We start from the raw sequence: 22,642 nt of genomic DNA, 5'->3' as shown, positions 1-22,642 counted from the left end.
TCATAATACCTCGAATGAATATTATAAATAATATTCATTAAATAAAATAAAGGAGTCATACATCCTCAAATGAATATTCAAATAATATTCAATAATAAAATAAAGGAGTCATAAGTCCTCGGATGAATATTCATAATAATATTCATTAAATAAAATAAAGTTATCGAATAAACCTTATTCGATTAATAGTTTTGAAAACTATAACCATATATTTATATAAATATATATATGTATATATATACATATATACAAAATCTACTCGGGATCCTCGACTCCCGGTTTAGAAAATATTTCCACCTTTTGGGTCCCTATACTAAGGGTATATGCAAGTTACCGCTATCCTCTAGCATAGGTATTATCAACTGAATCAACAATTATATATGGAAAGAATATGAAATAGGCATGCATATATATACCATAGCAGCATGCTTCAATATATTGCAACATTTGCTAATATAAACATCATGCATCTATCGCAAGATAATGCATATACATATATACATCATAACAACAGTATAACGGGTAGAAAACTTGCCTGAGCGACTGGGGGTTATGAATGGCTCGGGACGAGTCTGGTAACCTATAAACAAAAAGTAAGTTGGAATTAAACCAAAGTCACTTGTAAATCTATACTTTAACTAACTTAGACTCTAACGCTTGTTTTGCGCTTACTGATTCTCTTAAGTCACTCGAGTACCCTCGGCTCCACCATTTTTAATAATTTAACCTTTACGAGTTTTAAGGCGATTCCTTCGCGAGTGTCTTACCAACTGCCTAACACACTTACCATAAATGTTTCATACATTAATTAACCCTTTTTGGTCTTTAACCTATGTTTCAAAGTAAGGCGAGGGGAAAAGTTTCGTTCGCGAAACTCCGTTACTTGAAACGGTCGTTTCTCCTAAACCGTGCATCGGAATCGAACGAACTACATATCAAAACGAAGCTCGTAACATGAGCTATCTAAACATGGCAGTGGTCATAATCTAGTAGGGGGTTCTCGGGTCCTAATGTTATGCACAAAAACAGTCCAAAGAAAATCGGACGTTACGACGGCTATGTTTACGCGATTACCAATGTTTAAACTACTCCAATTAACCACCAACCAACTCATAACCATCAATACAACAAAAATTCACCTAAACCATACCATATCAGTCCATAATATCCAAGGTTTTCAACTCAAACAACCACAATCAAGACCTATGAACTATAATCAAGCTTCAATTACCAAAACACTTCCAAATCAAACCAAACTACTAATAATCACAATCCATGCTTCTCATTTCACAACACCAACCATTAAACTTACTAACAAATAAAGTAAAGGCTAGGGTTTGAAGTTTATACCTTCCTTGGGAGGTGTTAAGTTGCTAGGAAGCCTTAGGGAGCCTCCTACAAGCTTGATCTTTCCAAAGAAATCAAGAACACAAAGTTAGGCTTTGAAGTTTCTAAAAGTCTGATTTAAAGAACTGTAAAAATGAGGGTCTTACCATGATTATTTGGATGAGACTTGTGAACAAGAGTTGTAGGCCATCTCAATACCTTTCCAATGAGCTATAGAACACAATATTTGAGTGAGAAATGAAGGAGATACAGCAGTTTTAGTGTTCTGGTTCTGTTTTGGCCGAGAGCATGAAGAACAATGCCTTGGTTTCTTTTTGATTTTGATGAAAAATGATTTGCTTGGCTTGGTTGGTTTGATTTTTGTGTTTGTTTTAGTAAATTACCTAGTTGCCCTTGATTTTGTGTGGTTAAAAAGCCACCACATCTCCTTCCTTCCCATGTCATGCTTGTGTCATCCTCATGATGTCATCCTCCCCTCATTGTCCTCTTCTCATTGGTTGGGTGACATCATCCTCTCTAATCCCTTTGATTAACTTCCTAATTGTTTGCCTAATGACCGCTGATCTGTTATACTGTTCGCTTAACTTTCGTTTTCGTTTATCGTTTGAGGGATCATACCCGGGATCTTATTACTTAGGTTCCCTTAACCTTTCTCAATACATTATATTCCTTTTTATGATCCTCTATTATAATCCTTTAATTTAAATCCTTTTATCCTGTTACCTTATACTCAATTCTTTCCGTATCTATTGGATTTCCGGGAAAAATCAAAGTGTTCGGATTTGGATTCTGACGATCTTTACATACACTTATATCCCATATAAAGTACTAATAAAATCTCAGAATATCCATATCAGAACCCCTACATAGTGTGGCATGAAAAGTTTTCTCATTCAGCAAAAACACTATTCATAAGGGTTTCAAAAATTTCCAAAAATTGGGGTTATTACAATAACCCTCGAATGAATATTCAAATCATATTCAAATAATAAAATAAACTGAGTCATAACCCTCGAATGAATATTCAAAATAGTATTCAATTAATAAAATAAAAGTTATCGAATAAACCTTATTCGATTAATAGTTTGGAAAACTATAACCATATATATATAAAAATATATATATTATACTCGGGAACATCGACTCCCGGTTTAGAAATATGTTCACCTTTGGGTCCCCTATACTAAGGGTATACGCAACTACTGCTTATCTCTAGCATAGGTATTATGCAACTATAAGCATCGAAATCAACAGATAGATAACCAGATTACGAAACAGACATGCATATATACCATATCAGCATGCTCCAATATATCGCAAAATTTGCTAATAACAATCATGCACTTATCACAAGATAATGCATATACATATATTTACATCACAACAACAGTTATAACGGGTAGAAAACTTGCCTGAGCGACTGGGGGTTACGAATGGCTCGGGACGAGTCTGGTAACCTATAAGCAACAAGTAAGTTGGAATTAAACCAAAGTCACTTGTAAATCTATACTCTAACCAACTCAGACTCTAACGCTCGTTTTGCGCGTACTGATTTGCTTAAGTCACCCGGGTACCCTCGGCTCCACCATTTTTAATAATTTAACCTTTACGAGTTTTAAAGCGATTCTTTCGCGAGTGTCTTACCAACTGCCTAACACACTTACCATAAATGTTTCATACATTAATTAACCCTTTTCGGTCTTTAACCTATGTTTCAAAGTAAGGCGAGGGGAAAAGTTTCGTTCGTGAAACGCCGTTACTTGAAACGGTCGTTTCTCCTAAACCGTGCATCGGAATCGAACGAACTACATATCAAAACGAAGCTCGTCATATGAGCTATCTAAACATGGCAGTGATCATAATCTAGAAGGGGGTTATCGGGTCCTAATGTTATGCACAAAAACAGTCTACAGAAAATCGGACGTTACGACGGCTATGTTTACGCGATTTCCCAAATTTAAACCAATTCAAACAACCACAATTTCAACTCCAATTCACAACCCAATCAAACCTCCATCTAAACTACATTACAACAGCCCCCAATCAACTCAATATTACCAATTTATTCATCTAAACCAAGTCAAAAAAAAGTGACCAAGAACTTCAAATCTAACAAGCATCACTCCTAACTCCAAAATCAACAAAACCACTTACTAAACAAAGCTCTATTATGAGTACACACTCATTACACTAACCCATCATCTAACATTATGAAATCCAAACCAACAAAACTTAATACTAAGGGTTTGAGAAGTTATACCTTCCTTGGAGAGTGGAGAATCAAGAGAATGGCTTGGAATCACCCTTAAAGTCCTTATCCAAGCTTAATCTAAACAAAACTTCAAGAACACAAATTTTATTTCTTGAAAAACACTATTCACCATCTTCTTCCATGATTTATAGAAAAAGATTGGCTTGGAATTAGAAGCTTAAACTTATAGGAAGTATGTAACTATCCATGGGGAAGCTTAGATAATTACCTTGCTAAATAGTAAGTGGTGGAGCTTGGATCTTCATTTTTTAAGGAATGGGCCGAGAGCATGAAGAAGAAGAAGAGAGATTTTTGTGTTTTGCCTTGTTTTGCTTTTGGTTGGTTGATTTTTGTTGTTTGATTTAGTCAATTACCTTCTTGCCCTTGAATTTGTGTGGTTACAAAGCCACCACACCTCCTTCCTTCCCATGTCATGCTTGTGTCATGTGGTGATGTCATCTTTCCCTCCTTGTCCCCTTTCTATTGGTTGGATGACATCTTTCCCACTAATCCCTTTGATTAACTTCCTAATCGTTTGCCTAATGACCACTGATCTGTTATACGGTTCGCTTAACTTTCGTTCTCGTTTATCGTTTGAGGGATCATACCCGGGATCTTATTACTTAGGTTCCCTTAACCTTTCTCAATATATTGTATTCCTTCTATGATCCTCTCTTATAATCCTTTAATTTAAATCCTTTTTATCCTGTTACCTTATACTCAATTCTCTCCGTATCTAGTGGATTTCCGGGAAAAACCAAAGTGTTCGGAATTGGATTCTGACGATCTTTACATACACTTATATACTACATAGAGTACTAATAATATCCCAGAATATCCATAACAGAACCCCTACATAGTGTGGCGTGAAAAGTTTTCTCATTCAGCTAAAACACTATTCACAAGGGTTACAAAAAGTTGAAAATTTTGGGGTTATTACATGAACTTAACTTGAAACCTCTTGAAGTAGACCCTGGGTTTCTTAGCTTTGGCGAACACCATTGTTGAGTTGTTCCAGAGTGGCGTTTGCTATGACCGACTAGAATAGAAGAGGAATTTTACTATACTAAGACCGCCACCAACTTGGAGGATCACGACGAAGGCTCCACCTCTGCCTCCACCAATTCGAAGGATCATGATGAATGAATCTCCACCTCTGCATCCACTACCTCTTACTAAGGAATATCCTTTTAAGCCAATATTTGAGAAGGAGTTTGTGAAAGTGGAGTGCTCTGCTGACCATATGTTTATTATACCTGATGATGAGATATATGAAGGATGATGAGATAGAAGAAGGTCAAGGCTCCAATCTGTAGTACTTTAATATTAAAGTTGTTTATAACTGTGTATTCACTTGTGGCTATTGTTGTTTATATTAAAATTATGTCCGATAAATTTGTATATAGAAGATCTTTACCTTAATGTGCTCCCTGCACGTATAATATAACTCCATTGATATAATAATGGTAATATGCCCAATAGATGAAAAATTTCCAGACCAGTTGATCAATGTTATCAGCATCAATTCCTTTCTTCGCATACAAAGAGAAATGAGTTTGATATTTTTCTGGCTCATCTTCCAACAATGTCCTCATGTAAGCAGAAACATGACCACCATAGATATACTTGTTGTGAACTTCAACATCAAGCTGTTTAGAATCCTTTAAAAAGCCAGAAAATTGCTTTTTATTGGGACGATTATCCAAGGCACCATCCAACATCAAGGAGAGCTCTAAAAGGTCTTCGGCTTTCAGCAAGGTCAATGAAGTAATCTCTAGTCGAAAGCTGAGCAAGTCAGGACCACATTTCCATTTTCTAAAGCCACGCCCCTTCCGCCTGTCCTTTCCTGACTCTGTCGACGGTATGCTAAGTTGTTGTTCAATATGATCTTGTTTTTGGGGGGAGGATCCACTAAATGGAGTCCCATTCAAGTTCCTGCTCCTAGAGAAGGTAGTACTCGATTGCCTTTCCTTCTTCTTCCCGATGTGGATTATTCAAGAATCGAAGTCGATTTGCTTTATAAAAAGAAGATATCAATGAACTTCTATGAAATTCTCTCCGGTTGCCTCAACATTTTTTTCATACTCTTCATCTATTTCAAATTTTTAAAAAACATGATTGGCCAAAGGAAGTCCAGTGCACTAAGCTGCAGCATAATTTGTGAGACCTACATCAAGCCCATATCGAGGAAGCTCATGTGAATATGCAGTTGCAAGTATCATATCCCCGATAATGGTAACAAAGATAATTTGTGCAATAATATCTTTGTTTGTAAATCGCACAACAAAGCGGTACTTAGGGGTGTTGCATGTGTTCTTGTCCTGATTGATCAACCAAATCCTAACACGGTATTCAGTCTTCCCTTCTTTCCTTCTCCTGAACTTAACCTGAAAACTCTTTAAGTAGGCCCTGAGTTTATTAGCTTTGACGAACACCATTATTGAGTTATTCCTGAGCGGCATTTACTACGACCAACTATATTAGAAGAGGAATTTTACTATACTACGGTAGCCACCAACTTGGAGGATCACGACAGAGGCTCCACCTCTGCCTCCACCAATTCGAAGGATCACGATGAATGAATCTCCACCTCTGCCTCCAGACATCTGTGCTGCTGCTCTAATTTCCGCATATGCAGCAAGCTGTGGCCTAAAGTCCATATGTTATATTTATATAGATTAATTAAAATATAATAACACGTGCGTGTCATGAAAACATTCCAGCAAACAATATGAACTAACACATGAAACAACCTGTTGACGTCACGAAAACATATACCAATTGGAATTGATAGGCTATAAATTTACATATATACTCAAAATATTTTACTTATAAATAATTTACGTCAAATATCCTTCAATCAGTCACTGCATCGCTGTAATTACATCAATGGCCGAGATGAGCTTCATTGGAGGCCGGAATGATTTAGTAGCTTCAGTGAGAACTTCATCGAAAAGAGTGGGCGTAATAGTGTTGGCATGAAGAACATGGAAAACATGTGGCCTCAAAGTAGGTTCAACCGACAGAAAACCGTCGTCGGATTCGCCGCCAGCTTTCATATGTGTGTGTGTGTAATTTTTACTTGTTAAAAGAAGTAATGGTTACTTGTTACATAAACAGATAAATAAATATGTATATATAAGGGACTGTTAGGTCACACACACACTGTAGAGGGGGTGAATACAGTGTAAAGTACAATTAAATTGAACTTTAATATCTCAAGTAACAGAAAACAAACTTTATTGAAACAATATACTCTGTTACAGTATGGAACTATTACCTCTCAGTGATGAACAAATATCACGAGAGCTGCTAGGGTTATAATGAATAATATTTTCGATAATGATAACACTTATAGTGTAAACCCTATGTCTGTGTTTATATACTACACAGTTACAAGATAATCGCTAATTGATATGGAATATAATTCTGCTTCCTAAAATATATCAATCAGATATCTTTTCTTCCAAGTATTCTATTCTTCATAGAATTCCTTCTTCATGCATATCTCTTCTTATGTTTGTCTCGATCTTCTTTCCTTTAATCAGCTGCTGTCCTTATCTGAACGTCCTTAAGTTCTGATATCCATCTTCTGATAATTATCTCCTGATAATATAAGTACTGATATCCTTAAGTCCTGACTTCCAGTAAGTACTGATTTATCCTGTTTAAGTAAGATTTGAAAACTAAACATAAATCATATTAGCCATGACATTATCAAATATATCTACCAATCTCCCCCAACTTGTAAATTATCATAATATACTAGTTTAAAGATATTTGATGATGTCAAAAACATTAAGTACAAATGCACGAGAATTAGACTAGATAACTACAACTTACAGTCCTTAAAGCTTTACCAATCTTTAACTTCTGATAACAGCTTAAGTCTGTACAAATATCAGTATTTAATCAGTTGTAGATCTTGACTTGGCTTCATCTTCTGATCTCTCTGACGTCAGGAGTTGTTCTGAGATAGTTCTTCAACAAACATCTCTCAACATATCTAAGTTCATCAATCATCCTCCTTTTAGCATCTTTAAGCTCTGCAGTATTTTCACCAATTTGAAAGATTGCAGCTCTGAGATCATTAATCTTTGCTTTTCTTATATCCTGATCCATTCTGATCAAATATGCCTTATCAGACTCAAGATTGAATTCCACAGCCCTGTAACCCAGAAAGGTAGTTATAATCTTAGCAGTGTTGGGCTTCATTTCAACTATATCACCCTTGTGATCTCTGTACTTTAGAACATATGTGCTGTCAGACTTAACAGAATAAAGCCTTTTCTGTCTCTGAATCTGATCCTTCAAATAGTTTGCAGCACTTCCTGTTAATCTGTCATTCACTTGAAGTAAGAATAGTACATGCTCCAGTTCTTCAAAATACTTCAATGGAATGGCATTTTGCCTTATATGATAAACCCTACCATCTGTCATGAAGTACAAAAAGATGTGTTCTTTCAAGTAGGTATGGTAAACCATTTGTACAGATTCTAGTTGATTCAATCTCTCAGGAGTTGCTCCAATACCTGGTTCACTCAAGGAAGTTGGATCATTGGTGGTGTTCTGTATTCTTCTTTTATCAGCACTTCCCAATCCAGTTTTATCTCTTACTTCCTTTCCAGTAACTACTCTTGCTTCAAAACCACTTGCAGCAGTCTTCAAAGGTTGAGTCTGTTTTGCTTTAGTGAATCCTGGTAGGAGTTTCTTTGATTTATCTTCTGATATCAAGTTAACTTGAGCTATGTCAGAGGTTACTTGCTTCTTTGAAATATCGGAACTTACTGTCTCTTGACTCTGAACAACTTGAGCTATGTCAGAGGTTGTCTTAAGAACTTTTCTTGAAGTCAGAGCATGATCATCCTTTTCATCAGTAATTTCTTCATTCTCAGGAGGCACATAAACCTTGATAGGTTCACCAACTTTTTCTTTACCCTTGGATCTTGGATCTATCTGCGGTTGTGATTTAGCCAATGTTGCTTCAGTATTTGTCCTTTCTTTTATCACAATGCCTTTGAGTTTTGGAAGTATCTTTTTACCAGAAGCTTCAGATTTAGACTTGACCTTTTCTGATTTAAGTCTGGCTTCTTCTTCCACTAAACTCTCCAAGTCCATTACTGGATTTTCCTGAAGAAATAACTGTCTTGACATTTCTTCATCAAGATCTAAAAGTTCATCAGAACTTATCCTTTTACCGGTAGCAGAACTTGTCCTGTGACTTGTGATTTCAGCTTTTCTTGATGAGAAACCTCTACCTTGACTATGACCTCTACCCATTCCAGAGTTTCCTTGGTCATCCCTTTCATCATCCTTCCCCTTCAGTGTCTTATCAGTCTTGCATTTGGACTTAATTACTTTCTCCCCCTTTTTGGCATCAGCAGGTAAGAGAAGAGAGACAAGCAATTCCACTGAGGCTTGGATTTCATTAAGTTGAGATTGCTGAGAAGCTTGATTTTTCAGAATATCATCAATCTGAGTTTGTTGATTCTCTTGAGTCTTCTTAATATAAGCAACTCGGTCAAAGGTAGGTTGGAAGAATTTTTTCTTGTCAATTTTCTGAATTTGTTCCTGTTTGATGGATTCTTCCTGAATCTTGTGTAGCTCTGCATGAGTAGATGAATGGAGACCTTGTAGATGTTTAGTACTCAATGCAGTGACTCTAAGCTGTGTTTTGAAATCATCAGTATTTAACATCTCATCAGCTTTTGTCAAGTGCTCAGCCAGATTCTTTACAGATGGAACACAAGTAATTGAGTTCCATTCCTTAGTCCACTCCTGACCAGCAGAAGTTTCACTCAAAGGCACTGGTACTTCTCTGGTAACAAACTTCTTAACAAGTTCAGATTTAAGAGCTGTTTGTTGAGGGGCATGTCCTGAAGGACCTGCTTCATCAGCATCTGCAGTTAGAGCAGCATCACCAGTATCTCCAGCATTTGCAACATCAGAACTTATAGAATCAGTATCTTCTGATAAAACAACAGTATGAGTAGCAATGGAGGCTTCAGCAGCATCCTCTAATTGCTGATCTGGTTCCAAGTTCTGATCAACAGCCATATCCTGATGCTCACCTATATTCTGATCATCAGCATCTAGATGCAGCGAAGGTGTAGTAGATAATTTTGGAGTTTGAACATCATCAGTAACAGGTGTAGTTGATGGATTAGTTGCTGTTGGAGCTTCTAAGTAAAGTACTTCAGGCACAACCAGGTTCTGGATATCAATATCAGCACTTGTTCCTGGAACAACAGGAGATACAGTCTTAGGAGACACAGATGGTGTGTTGGCCTTATCAGTAGCAGCTTCCTTAGTTGGAGTTAATGGAGAAGCAGTAGCTTTAACAGATTCTGGTTCTTGTGAAATCAGAGATTCCTGATCCCCTTCCTTAGCTGCTGCTTCCTCATCATCTGAAACTGTCATTTTTGCCCTATGTTTCTTGTATCTATTTGAAGATATGGATTCCTTGGGAGTTTCATCAACAGTCATTCTTCTAAGCCTTTTGAGAAGCTTAGATCCCCCAATTCCAGAATCCTTCTGAGAAGTCACTTTCTCAGCTTCTACTACAACAGGTTCTGATGTAGAAACCTGTTCCTCACTTTCAGACTCATCTCTCAAAACAATCCTCCTTCTCTTCTGAGGTGTTTGAGGAACAGTCTTTGTCCTCTTAGGCTTGGAAGATGAAGGCTTCACAGTAGGTGCTGAGGATGAGGGTTGAACTGTCTGTGAAGTGGAGAGATATGATTTGAGATATGTTCTGAGGGATGGTTGAGTAGTATGAGTGGTATGTTCTGTTGGTTGCTGTGGTGTTTGAGATGTGGTGGTAGGTTGGATATCAGGATAAACAGATCTATAGGTGTCAGGATCAGCATCTACCAAGATCTGTTTTACAGACTGAGGAATCTGTAAAGGTCTAACCACTGTTTTCTTAAGATCAGCATTTACCAAATCATTAAAGGCTCGTTTTATAATTTTGAAAGGTACAGTTAAGTCAGTGGTAGGTTGGGGTTCATCAGCACAACAAAATTATATATAAGCTGACAAAATCTAGCAAAGTAAACAACATTCCTATCTTCTGTCATCCTATCCCCAATAAAACCTATCACAACATTTGCAAAATCGAAATGAGTTTGGTTAATGAGTGCATACCCGATGTGCTGACTCATTATAAGGATTGCATCAAAGTTGGAACACTTATTTCCAAAAGCTTTAGTGATGCAGTCGAAGAAGAAACTCCATTCCTTTCTGATATGAGCCCATTTCAACTGCCCAAGCTTTGCCAAACTCTGCTCATACCCCAAACTAGCCATTAATTCTTTAAGAGCTGATTCCTCCGGGGTTGAAAAAGTACATCCTTCTGGTAAATGTAAAGCCTTTCGAATTGTACCAGGAGTTACCACATGTGTAGAATCATCCACTTCAAAAACAATACTGGGAGTACCATGTGTACCACCATTATCAAAGTGCCCAGTCCGCCAAAACGTCAGAACTTGTTGGCCGGAAAAGACTGAAGGTTGGGTCAATGCATACCCGATTTCACTGTGTGCAAGAAGATCTTGCACAAAATGCAACTCAGACGGAGCTTCAGCATTATCAAGAATTGCAGCATAGTTGTTTGGAACAAATTTAGCTCCATCAATGATCAAATCCTTAGGTGCCATGAAAATAATCGAGATTTAAGAGTGCCTGTTAGGTGTTTGATAAAATGTCTATTTGAAAAACCAACGTCAGGAGATGAAAGAGAGTAAAAGCGTATAGAGAGATAAAGTATAAAAGTGAATAAAAGATTAAAAAATCCTCTCTCCATCTTACTTATACTTTGTAAAAAAAATATTACCGTTGGACACCTGTCAGACATGCAGTAATAACGAATAGTTAATGGGCACGGGAAAACAGTAATCATTACTTACCCACTTACAGTTTTTCAAGGAAAAACCGTTCCAATTACCCAGTTATTCCATTAATCAAGGTAAATCAGTTTTAATTCAAAATTGAAATTGTTTCCACTTATTCAATTATTTTTCACTGCAACACCAATATTCTGAAAAAAATTCGAGTGAGAATGACCAAAATAAATCAGGTGAGCAAGTACTGATAAAGTAAAATCAGAACTTAATTTAAAACAAAATTTATATGGTCATCAGAATATGAATATTTATCAGGATTTAACAATGCATTTCAAAATATCTCAGAGATAAGATCTTGAAAAAAAAACAAATTTCATTAATATATCAAGAGAATACATTCATGAAATTTAAATTACATCAGAACTTTTTACAAGAGTGTCCTAAGCTGCTAAACCTAACGTCAACAGCTAATGTCCTAAGCTAAGAAGCCTGACAAAGCTGATGATGAAGAAGAACAGGAAGAAGAAAATAAATTATTTCGTCTTCCTACTCTCGACAAAGAGAATAGCAAGTCGTATTATTTGCTCCTGCTTTCGAAGGCGACGAAGGTGAAGTTCTCTTCGAACTGCCACCAGATCACGTTTAATAGCCTCTGGAAATTGAATCCAGAGATTGTGAGGGATGTTGGCAATAGGGTATGGAGTTGGAATCCCATTTAAAAAGACATGTACAGTCTCATCGCTATAGTTGTAGAACCAGCCAAATGCAGCCATTTGTGGTGGTAAATGTAACACAAGAGTGAGTTTGTGATAAAAGAGTTGATGTGTAGGCTGATATGAAGTGGTTGATTTTATAGGCAAAAGAATGCCAGGAGACGCAAAGAAATTTAATGCTGACAGGTAGAATTAATTCTACCTCGTCTCCCCAGACTTGGAAGAAGGAAAACAGTCATTGGAAGTGTAAGTCAGAATTAATGCGCACAACTAACAAGTAAAAAAAATTACTGTACGGGTATGTGAACCACTATCCCTAATGATATTGACTGTTAATATTCTACCCAAACATAGTCTGATTTAAACTGAAACTGTTTTTAGATTTTATACACAAATAAGTCAAGTAAAGAATCAGAATTTAATATCAGAACTTAGACTTATGTCAGAACTTAACAGTTACCAGAACATAATTTCTTAACTCGAAAAATGAATGCCTATCTTAGTAAGTCCTCACACAAATTCTGATTTAGATTCTTCAGAACTTAATCATCAGAACATGCAATCAGAATTTGTCCTCAGAATTTGTGCAACGTGACACATAAAATGTTTATCTAAAATAACATAGATCACCACAGTAAGTTTCATCATTCATATGGAGTGTTTAGTGTGTGCATTAAGCTAAATATCAGACAAAGAGTAAAGTCTGATTCACTTCAGTACATCTTAGAAATAAGGCATAACTCAAACTTTACTAAAACCTGTCATTATTATGAAACCTACTATTGAATGAGTTCATGCTTGAGTCCACCTCAACTATTTTGTGCAAATTTTGTGCATCTTTTTAAATTCCATTTTACAGTGGCTTCTCAGTGTAAGTGAGTCACGACTGCTTATCAGAATTTATGCTATTATCAGAGTATTTCTCTAGTAATCATAGAGTGTGAAAAGTCACCACGAAAATATTTTGCTTTTCTGATGCATATTTACTTAATACCAGCAATGCACTTGGGTCGTCCCTTCCACATTTGTACTCTAGATCTCAAAGGAGTACCTGAATTTTAATCCTTGATTCTTTTTCTTTTTCTTTTGATAAGAGAAGTTTATCAGCACTTAGTACATCCAAACAGATTTACTAGCATCAGAACTCAACAGATGAGAAGCAATATTCTAGTTTGTGACTTAGTAATAAGATAGACAAAGTAAACTCAACTAAGCTCAATATCATAATTTGCTTGTGTCAATAGATTTCCACAGAAATAATTACTTCTAACATGGGATCATTAGTATATTGAAGATTACTAGGTCAACATCTAGCACAGATATCCTTATAGGATCGAATAGTTACATAAACAGACACATCATTTTCAGAGTTTAGAAAGTTACATCAGACAACAGTCAGTACTTAAGCAAATTTTCAATTAAGCACAGAATACACAAAGAGAGTAATTTCTGTAATACTGATCACAAAGTCTGATGCATCAGAACAAAACTAAGCAGATTTAGAAAAAGAACCTGAAACCATTCCAAGTTCATTTACCAATCTTGTAAAAGTAGCTTGACACAATGGTTTGGTGAAGATATCTGCTAGTTGTTGATCTGTTGGAACAAAGTGCAATTCCACTGTACCTTCATCCACATGTTCCCTGATGAAGTGGTACCTGATGCTGATGTGCTTTGTCATTGAGTGTTGAACTGGATTACCTGTCATAGCAATAGCACTTTGATTATCACGGTAAATAGGGATTTTGAAATATGTTAACCCATAATCCAGTAACTGATTCTTTATCCAAAGAATCTGTGCACAACAGCTTCCTGCATCAATGTATTCTGCTTCTGCAGTTGATGTGGAAATTGACTTTTGTTTCTTGCTAAACCAAGAAACCAATCTGCCTCCAAGAAATTGGCAGCTTCCACTTGTGCTTTTCCTGTCAATTTTGCAACCTGCAAAATCTGCATCTGAGTAACCTATTAGTTTAAAATCTGATTCTCTGGGATACCACAATCCCAGATCAGCTGTTCCTTTAAGATACTTGAAAATTCTTTTCACAACTGTTAAGTGAGGTTCTCTTGGATCTGCTTAAAATCTTGCACAAAGACATGTAGCATACATGATATCAGGTCTACTAGCAGTTAGATAGAGTAGAGAGCCAATCATACCTCTGTAATCAGTAATATCTACTGATTTACCAGTATCCTTGTCCAGTTTTGTTGCAGTGGCCATGAGAGTGGATGCACTTGAACAATCTTGCATTCCAAATTTCTTCAGCAAGTTTCTGGTGTACTTAGTTTGACAAATAAAAGTGCCTTCTTCATTCTGCTTGACTTGAAGGACCAGAAAATAGCTAAGTTCCCCCATCATACTCATCTGATACCTTGACTGCATCAGTTTGGCAAACTTCTTGCAAAGTCTGTCATTTGTAGACCCAAAAATGATATCATCAACATAAATCTGGACCAGAAGTAAGTCCTTTCCATGGTTGAGGTAGAACAGTGTTTTGTCTATAGTTCCTCTGTTAAATCCATTTTCCAGAAAAAACTGAGCTAAAGTTTCATACCATGCTCTAGGAGCTTGCTTAAGTCCATAAAGTGCTTTATCAAGCCTGTAGATATAATCTGGATATTTGGAATCTACAAAGCCTGGAGGTTGTTCAACATATACTTCTTCCTCCAATTCTCCATTGAGAAAAGCACTTTTCACATCCATTTGAAAGACAGTAAACTTTTTGTGAGCAGCATAAGCCAAAAATATCCTTATGGCTTCCAATCTAGCAACTGGTGCAAATGTTTCATCATAATCAATTCCCTCCTGTTGAGAATATCCTTTTGCAACCAGCCTTGCCTTATTCCTTGTAATTATGCCATCACTATCAGTTTTGTTTCTGAATACCCACTTTGTACCAACAATAGATCTATTCTTTGGTCTTGGTACTAGGGTCCAGACTTTATTTCTTTCAAATTCATTTAACTCTTCCTGCATTGCTTGCACCCAATCAGCATCTTGAAGAGCTTCTTCCACTTTCTTTGGCTCAGTCTGAGAAAGAAAAGAATTGTAAAGACATTCGTTTGAAGTACCTGTTCTAGTTCTGACACTTGCATCAAGATTTCCAATTATCAAATCAGGTGTATGTGATTTAGTCCACTTCCTTGTAGATGGAAGGTTTTCTCTAGAACTGGATGCTCCCCCATGATCCATGTTGTCTTCATTTTCATTTTCTGATGCTCCCCCTGAAACTATGTTCTCTGAGTTGGATTCTTCAGAATTTAGATTTTCAGTACTATCAGAATTTGGCTGATCAGAACTTGACGAATCAGAACTTGAAGAGCCAGATGTATATTCTGATACTTCTTGAGATGTGATAAGATCTTGAGTATGCTCCCCCTGCATAGGTGCATCTTCCTTTTGTGTAGTTACCACAGTTTCAATAACATCAGAGTTTAATCCATTAGAGTTTGCAGTATCAGGACTTAGATTGTCAGGATTATCAGTATCAGAATTTGAGTCTTCATTTTCAAATCTCAGCTGATCATGATCAATAAAATCTTCAAGTCCAGTAATCTTCTTGTCATTAAAAGAGACATTGATAGATTCCATGACCACTCTTGTTCTCAAGTTATAGACTCTGAAGGCTTTTGTGGAAAGTGGATATCCAACAAAGATTCTTTCATCAGCTTTTAGATCAAATTTGGATAGCTATTCAGGATGAGTCTTAAGAACAAAACACTTGCATCCAAATACATGAAAATACTTCAGATTTGGCTTCTTTTTCTTCACCATCTCATATGGTGTCTTTCCTTGCTTGTTAATGAGTGTTGCATTTTGAGTAAAACAAGTAGTCTGCACAGCTTCAGCCCAGAAATAGGTTGGAAGCTTTGCTTCTTCAAGCATTGTACGTGCAACTTCAATGAGAGTTCTATTCTTCCTTTCAATAAATCCATTTTGCTGTGGAGTTCCAGGAGCAGAGTATTCCTACTTAATTCCATGGTTTTTGCAGAACTCTTCCATTATCAAATTCTTGAACTCAGTGCCATTATCACTCCTTATGGTTTTCACAGAGTCTTTGAACAATTTATCCAGTTGTTTAACATGATCAATCAAAATAGATGCAATTTCACTTTTTGTGTGCAAGAAATACACCCATGTGTATCTGGTGAACTCATCCACTATGACCAACGCATATTTCTTCTTTGCAATAGACATGACATTCACTGGACCAAATAGATCAACATGTAGTAGATGATAAGGCTCAAGAATTGATGATTCAGTCTTGCTCTTGAATGAGGATTTTCTTTGTTTGGCCTTCTGACAGGAATCACAGAGGCCATCAGGAGCAAATACTGACTTTGGGAGTCCTCTCACAAGATCTTTCTTGACCAACTCATTTATATTGTAGAAATTTAAATGAGAGAGTTTCTTGTGCCAATTCCAGCTTTCTTCAATTGACGCTCTACTCAACAGACAGATTGCAGAACCATCAGTACTTGTTGAATGCTTGGCTTCATAAATGTTACCACGCCTGTATCCTTTCAGAACAACTTTGCCTTTAGATTTACTCACAACTTCACAGTGTTCTTCAAAGAAATCAACATGATAACCTCTGTCACATATTTGACTTATACTCAGCAGATTGTGTTTAAGTCCTGAGACCAGAGCTACTTCTTTAATGATGACATTCTCAAGATTGATATTGCCATATCCCAATGTTTTTCCAATGTTGCCATCTCCATAAGAAACACTTGGGCCAGCTTTCTCCACAAAGTCTGATAGCAGGGCTTTATTTCCAGTCATATGTCCTGAACATCCACTGTCCAGAACCAGGATGTTTTTCCTGTTGCCCTGCAATCACAAAGACCACTAATGATTAGTTTTAAGGACCCATACTTGCTTGGATCCTTTGGCCTTATCAAGTTTGTTAACATTTGCAGCGGATTTAGCATCAGAGTTTATGTTAACATTTTTCTTATCAAAACTTACACTATCAGACTTTGAATCAGTATTTACACTAGAAGGAACAATGGAAACTTTCTTTAAAGAAGGTTTTATTTGATAATAATCATAGTACAAACTATGATATTCCTTACAAGTATAAATGGAATGCCATAAACTACCACAATGAAAATAAGGATTTTGTGGCTTATATCTAACAGACTGACTCTTAACTCCCGACTTTGAAGGTAAGGAGTTTATGTTCTTATTCTTCCTGCAAAAAGAGGCCAGATGGTTAGAACTTCCACAGTTATGACACGTTTTCCTAGGAGCTTTAGGAACAGGCTTACTATCATTGCTTTTATTCACACCTTCCTTTCCATTCCTATTTTTCCTAGGTGATTTTACCTTGTTTGCGTTCTTAACATCTTTCAGCTTATGCTTAAGCTGTTTCTTAGTCATTAAACCTATGTTTACTTCAGCTGTCTTTTCCTGTTTAAGTTTGTCAGAAGTTAATCCGTCTTTAACTTCTGATTTCTCATTATCAGACTTTACGGTTACAAACTTAACAGGTTTTAACTTTGGCTTTTGCTTAACAACAGGCTTAATTTCTACAGTTCCTTTATCATTCTTATCCTCTCCAAAACCTAAGCCCTCTTTCCAATTTTCACTACTTAGCAAATTTTGAGTTGTTCCGCCAGAGTTAGTCCAAGTCCTGATAATCTCTCTTTCCTTTTCTAACTCAGTTTTTAGAGATTCATTCATTTTTAGCACTTCATCCCTAACATAAAAAACATCATCTCTATCCTTCTGAGTTTGATGAAACATAACTAACTCTTTTTCTAAGAAATCATTTCTTTTCTTAAAAGCAAGATTTTCAGAAGTTAATCTTTCACATGTTAAAGTTTGATCTCTATAACTAACAAACATGGTTTTAAGATATCTTCTCAACTCATTAATATCATCAGTATGAAAAACATAAGTAGTCTGAGGTACCTTTGATTCAGCAGCTTCAGAACTGCTTTCAGCACTTGCTTTATCAGCATTTGCCATCAAAGCATAATTCTCCTCACTTTCAGAGTCTGAGGTGTCTGTCCAGCTTTTCTTCTTTGTGACAAGAGCCTTGCCTTTGTCACCTTTCACTTTCTTGCAATCAGGAGATATGTGGCCTTTCTCACCACGGTTATAGAATTTGACATTGGTATAATCTCCTCTATCAGACTTTCCTCCTCTGCCCTCAGATCTTCTGAAATTCTTCTTATCAGAACTTGTACCTTTCCTGGAAAACTTCTTTCCCTTCCTGAACTTCCTGTATGCAATCTTTGTGATCCCTTTCACTATAAGAGCACACAGCTTCATCATCTCCTCATCAGCATCAGTCTCAGGCAAGCTTTCAGATTCTGAGTCATCATCACTTTCAGAACTTGATGACTCAGTATCAGACTTTATGAAAAGAGCTTTACCCTTGTCTTTCCTTGAGGTAGCTGCCTTGGGGGATTCTTCTTCAGCCTTAAGAGCAACTGTCCTTGACTTTCCTCCTTTTCTCTTGCTTCTTTGTTCCATCTCAAGTTCATGAGTCTTGAGCATTCCATAAATTTCATCAAGAGTTGTTTCATCAAGATTGTAGTTGTCTCTTATTGTTGTTGCCTTCAAATCCCAGCATTCAGGAAGAGCTAACAGAAATTTAAGGTTTGAATCTTCAAGACCATACTCCTTATTAACCAGTGACAAATCATTCAAGAGTTTGACAAATCTATCATATAAATCAGTCAATGACTCATTAGCCTTTGAGTCAAAGTGTTCATACTCTTGAGTGAGTATTGTCTTCCTGTTCTTTTTAATTGTATCAGTTCCCTGACACCTTGTTTCCAGAGCATCCCATATCTCCTTTGTAGTCTTGCAGTTAATTACCCTGTTTGACATTACATTATCAATGACACTATGCAGTAAGTGTCGTACCTTAGCATCCTTAGCAATTGATGCGATATCTTCAGCAGTATAATCACTCTTCTCCTTTGGTACAGTCTTTGCTGCTTCACCTGCAACTGCAACAACGAGCTTGGTTGGTTTGAGGTCCTTCCTTGATTCTATCAAGATATTCTGGATCTGTAGCTTCCAGAAATATGGTCATCCTTACCTTCCATATGGCATATTCAGATGGTCTCAGTATGGGAACTCTGATGGTCTCATACCGACTTTGAATTTGTGTCTTTGGAGGTTCTTCAGTTTTGGTAGGCTTAGTTGGAGTTTCTGTGTCAGACATGATTGTGTTTGGATCTTAAATTGTTTGTGCGTTAACAGACAGGCTCTGATACCACTTGTTAGGTCACACACACACTGTAGAGGGGGTGAATACAGTGTAAAGTACAATCAAATCGAACTTTAATATCTCAAGTAACAGAAAATAAACTTTATTGAAACAATAAACTCTGTTACAATATGGAACCGTTACCTCTCAGTGATGAACAAATATCACGAGAGCTGCTAGGGTTACAATGAATAATATTTTCGATAATGATAACACTTATAGTGTAAACCCTATGTCTGTGTTTATATACTACACAGTTACAAGATAATCGCTAATTGATATGGAATATAATTCTGCTTCCTAAAATATATCAATCATATATCTTTTCTTCCAAGTATTCTATTCTTCATAGAATTCCTTCTTCATGCATATCTCTTCTTATGTTTGTCTCGATCTTCTTTCCTTTAATCAGCTGCTGTCCTTATCTGAACGTCCTTAAGTTCTGATATCCATCTTCTGATAATTATCTCCTGATAATATAAGTACTGATATCCTTAAGTCCTGACTTCCAGTAAGTACCGATTTATCCTGTTTAAGTAAGATCTGAAAACTAAACATAAATCATATTAGCCATGACATTATCAAATATATCTAACAGGGACTATTCCAATACAAACCAATTTTAGAATAGAAACTAGAAACCAAATATATTTTTTAAATTACTTCGAAATATAACACATATGGTATGCAAAATGACCGTTGAGAGGTGGAGAAAAATATAGTGAAGTCGGATTTTAAAAACTTATCGTTTGACGGGAAAAATTAAATTAAAAATGGAGGGGGAAAGCTGATATTGTTTGTGGGATTGTGCATATTTGTTGAGTGTGGTGCTTTTAGGGGGACCATTAGATTATATTGATCTAAGAGTAAGTCCAACAGCCTCTGAACTCAATACTTAAATATAATATAAAACATTAGTTCTTAGTGAATTAAGACATGAATAAGGATATTTGTCTCCGACAATATTACTTATACTTGTTCCTTATTTAATATTTTATTATTAAAAATACATCACATCAATTAAAATTTAACATTTAAGAGAGAGAAAAAGATAGTGGTTCCCTAATATATTATAAATTAATAGTTAGAAGATCCTTAAAAAGATGAGGCAAGTACCTAAAAATAAGAAGTGAGAGGAGGCTCTTAACTTTTTAAAGAAGTACTAAGATATTGTTGGAGCACAAATTATGTTCAAAATTCTTATAATCAAATTTAAAAGGCCATAAGTAGTCTGTTGGGCTTGATCTAATAGCTCAGATTAGTTTCTAGTTTCTAGTTTATATTTTAAATTTAGTTTATATTTGTCATTCCCCTATATATATATATATATATTATAATAGCAAAGAAGTAGAAAGCCTCCAAAACATTTTAAAATATTTTTCATGAATTCTTATTTTTCTGAATTTTTAAATAAAATTGTTTTCTAGCATTTAATAGCATATTGATGATCATTAATTACCCCTATTAATATATATATATATTACTTTATTTTATTTATATAAAAGTTAGGTGAACCTTTTTTAATATTATTGTATCATTTTATATTATCTTTTCAAGATTAATATTTGAATCCCACGTGAAAAAATTTTATGATTATGCCTTCTGAGCCTGTCGCTTAAATGTGGTTTACATTGGTTCAAGTGATTTGCAGGCTATTACGTGAACCCGTAGGGTTTACCCAGTGCGCACCCGAAGGGTAGCGGCTACGGGTTATCTACAATAAAAAATAAATATTCGAGACGATCTTAGTTTTTGATCAATCATTTATCACGCACCATCATAAGTTACGAAAATTTCTATATTTTTCGGTTTACATCGATATTATGTATACAAGTAATATAAGTTGGTTTTATTTTTGCACGTGAATACATGAAATTTGATCAATCCTATTAAGTTTAACCAATCCCACACATTTCTAAAATGGTTAAAACAATAAAATATTATACATTATTCATTTCATTATATTTTAACTAGATAAATTAATATTTTAATCAAATATATTCTTAGACTAATACTGAACATTTATATTATGAGAGAAGGTTCGACTTTTAAAGTGTTATTTAGTGATACTTAAAATTTACAGTTTTATTACGTCCATACGATTAATGTGATTTTTTGTATTTTTTACCATTATTAAAATATTTAATATCTAATTAGAGTATTCTTTCAACTAATTATTCAAGTAAATTGCTTTGAATCAATTTCTGTTAAACTCTTAAAAGAATTACTAAATTATTTTTTAGTAATGCAATTTCATTTTTAATATTTTAATAAGTAAAATGTTTGTATGTTATTTTATTATAATGTGTCGAAGTTATCAATATTAAATATATCTAAATAACGTTCGCAAAAGTTGACACCCTTTAATAACATACAGCCATTTTAATTCTATTATTCATTCATTTCGTTTATCGTAAGAATTATGTTCATTTGTAATTGTTATTCTTTATATTTATAATTTTTCAAGATTATTAAAACTTTAGATATATCATGAGAGTATTTTTCAAGTACTCATGATTCATGTAAATTATTTTAAATCATTTTTTGTGAAAATCTATTAAAAAAAAGAAATTTGTTCGCTAAAAAAGAATGAAGGAAGACTCAATAAATTAAGTACATATTTTATGAAGTTTCTTTCAACTATGTAACCGAATTTATGAATAATTTAAGCCAAATAATCAATAAATTTGATGATTTTTATTTATCACTTGAGAAACGTTCACAAATATAAATTTTTGTTGTCCTACAAAAGATTTTGTCAAACACAAAATTTATTATTATAACTTCCGTAACACATAACATGCAATTTTCATTTCACTTTATTGTATTAACTATCACAAAATTAACCTCGATAAATAATATAATTAAATACATATTTTCAAAAAAGAACTCGGTGCCACGCACGGCTTTACGTCATAGTTGTTATATAGATCCAAAACTGAATTGAAATTGTAAGTGGTATACTTTCAATGCCGAATATTCATCAACAAAATATGATATTAATATGAATTGTATTTTTTAATGGGATGACAATGGTATTTATTAGTAAAATTTATTTACGTTGCTAAATGCTCGGCTATATTTCTTGATTTTTAATTTTCTACATTAGAAAATATATAATTATAAATATTTGAACTTAGATATCTCTAAAACAAAACATTCTAACGGGGATCACATTATAAAATTACGTTACAAATATTATAAATTGTTTGGCAAAAAGAAAGATATCTTTAAAATGAGGCAATAATTGTGATG

At 35.1% G+C, this 22,642-nt stretch overlaps 2 pseudogenes; both read right to left on the bottom strand.

Moving 5' to 3' along the window:
* Positions 1-4,735, bottom strand: part of LOC141680475 (large ribosomal subunit protein uL18-like) — a 42,445-nt pseudogene extending 37,710 nt beyond the window's left edge.
* Positions 4,736-5,016: 281 nt separating this feature from the next.
* LOC141680474 (large ribosomal subunit protein uL18-like) lies at positions 5,017-6,036 on the bottom strand (annotated as a pseudogene).
* Positions 6,037-22,642: the final 16,606 nt, after the last annotated feature.

The sequence above is a fragment of the Apium graveolens genome, chromosome 8 (assembly GCF_009905375.1).
Source record: "Apium graveolens cultivar Ventura chromosome 8, ASM990537v1, whole genome shotgun sequence".
NCBI classification, from domain to species: domain Eukaryota; kingdom Viridiplantae; phylum Streptophyta; class Magnoliopsida; order Apiales; family Apiaceae; genus Apium; species Apium graveolens.
The sequence above is the reverse complement of the archived record's forward strand: the minus strand, read 5'-3'. Positions and strand labels throughout refer to the sequence as shown.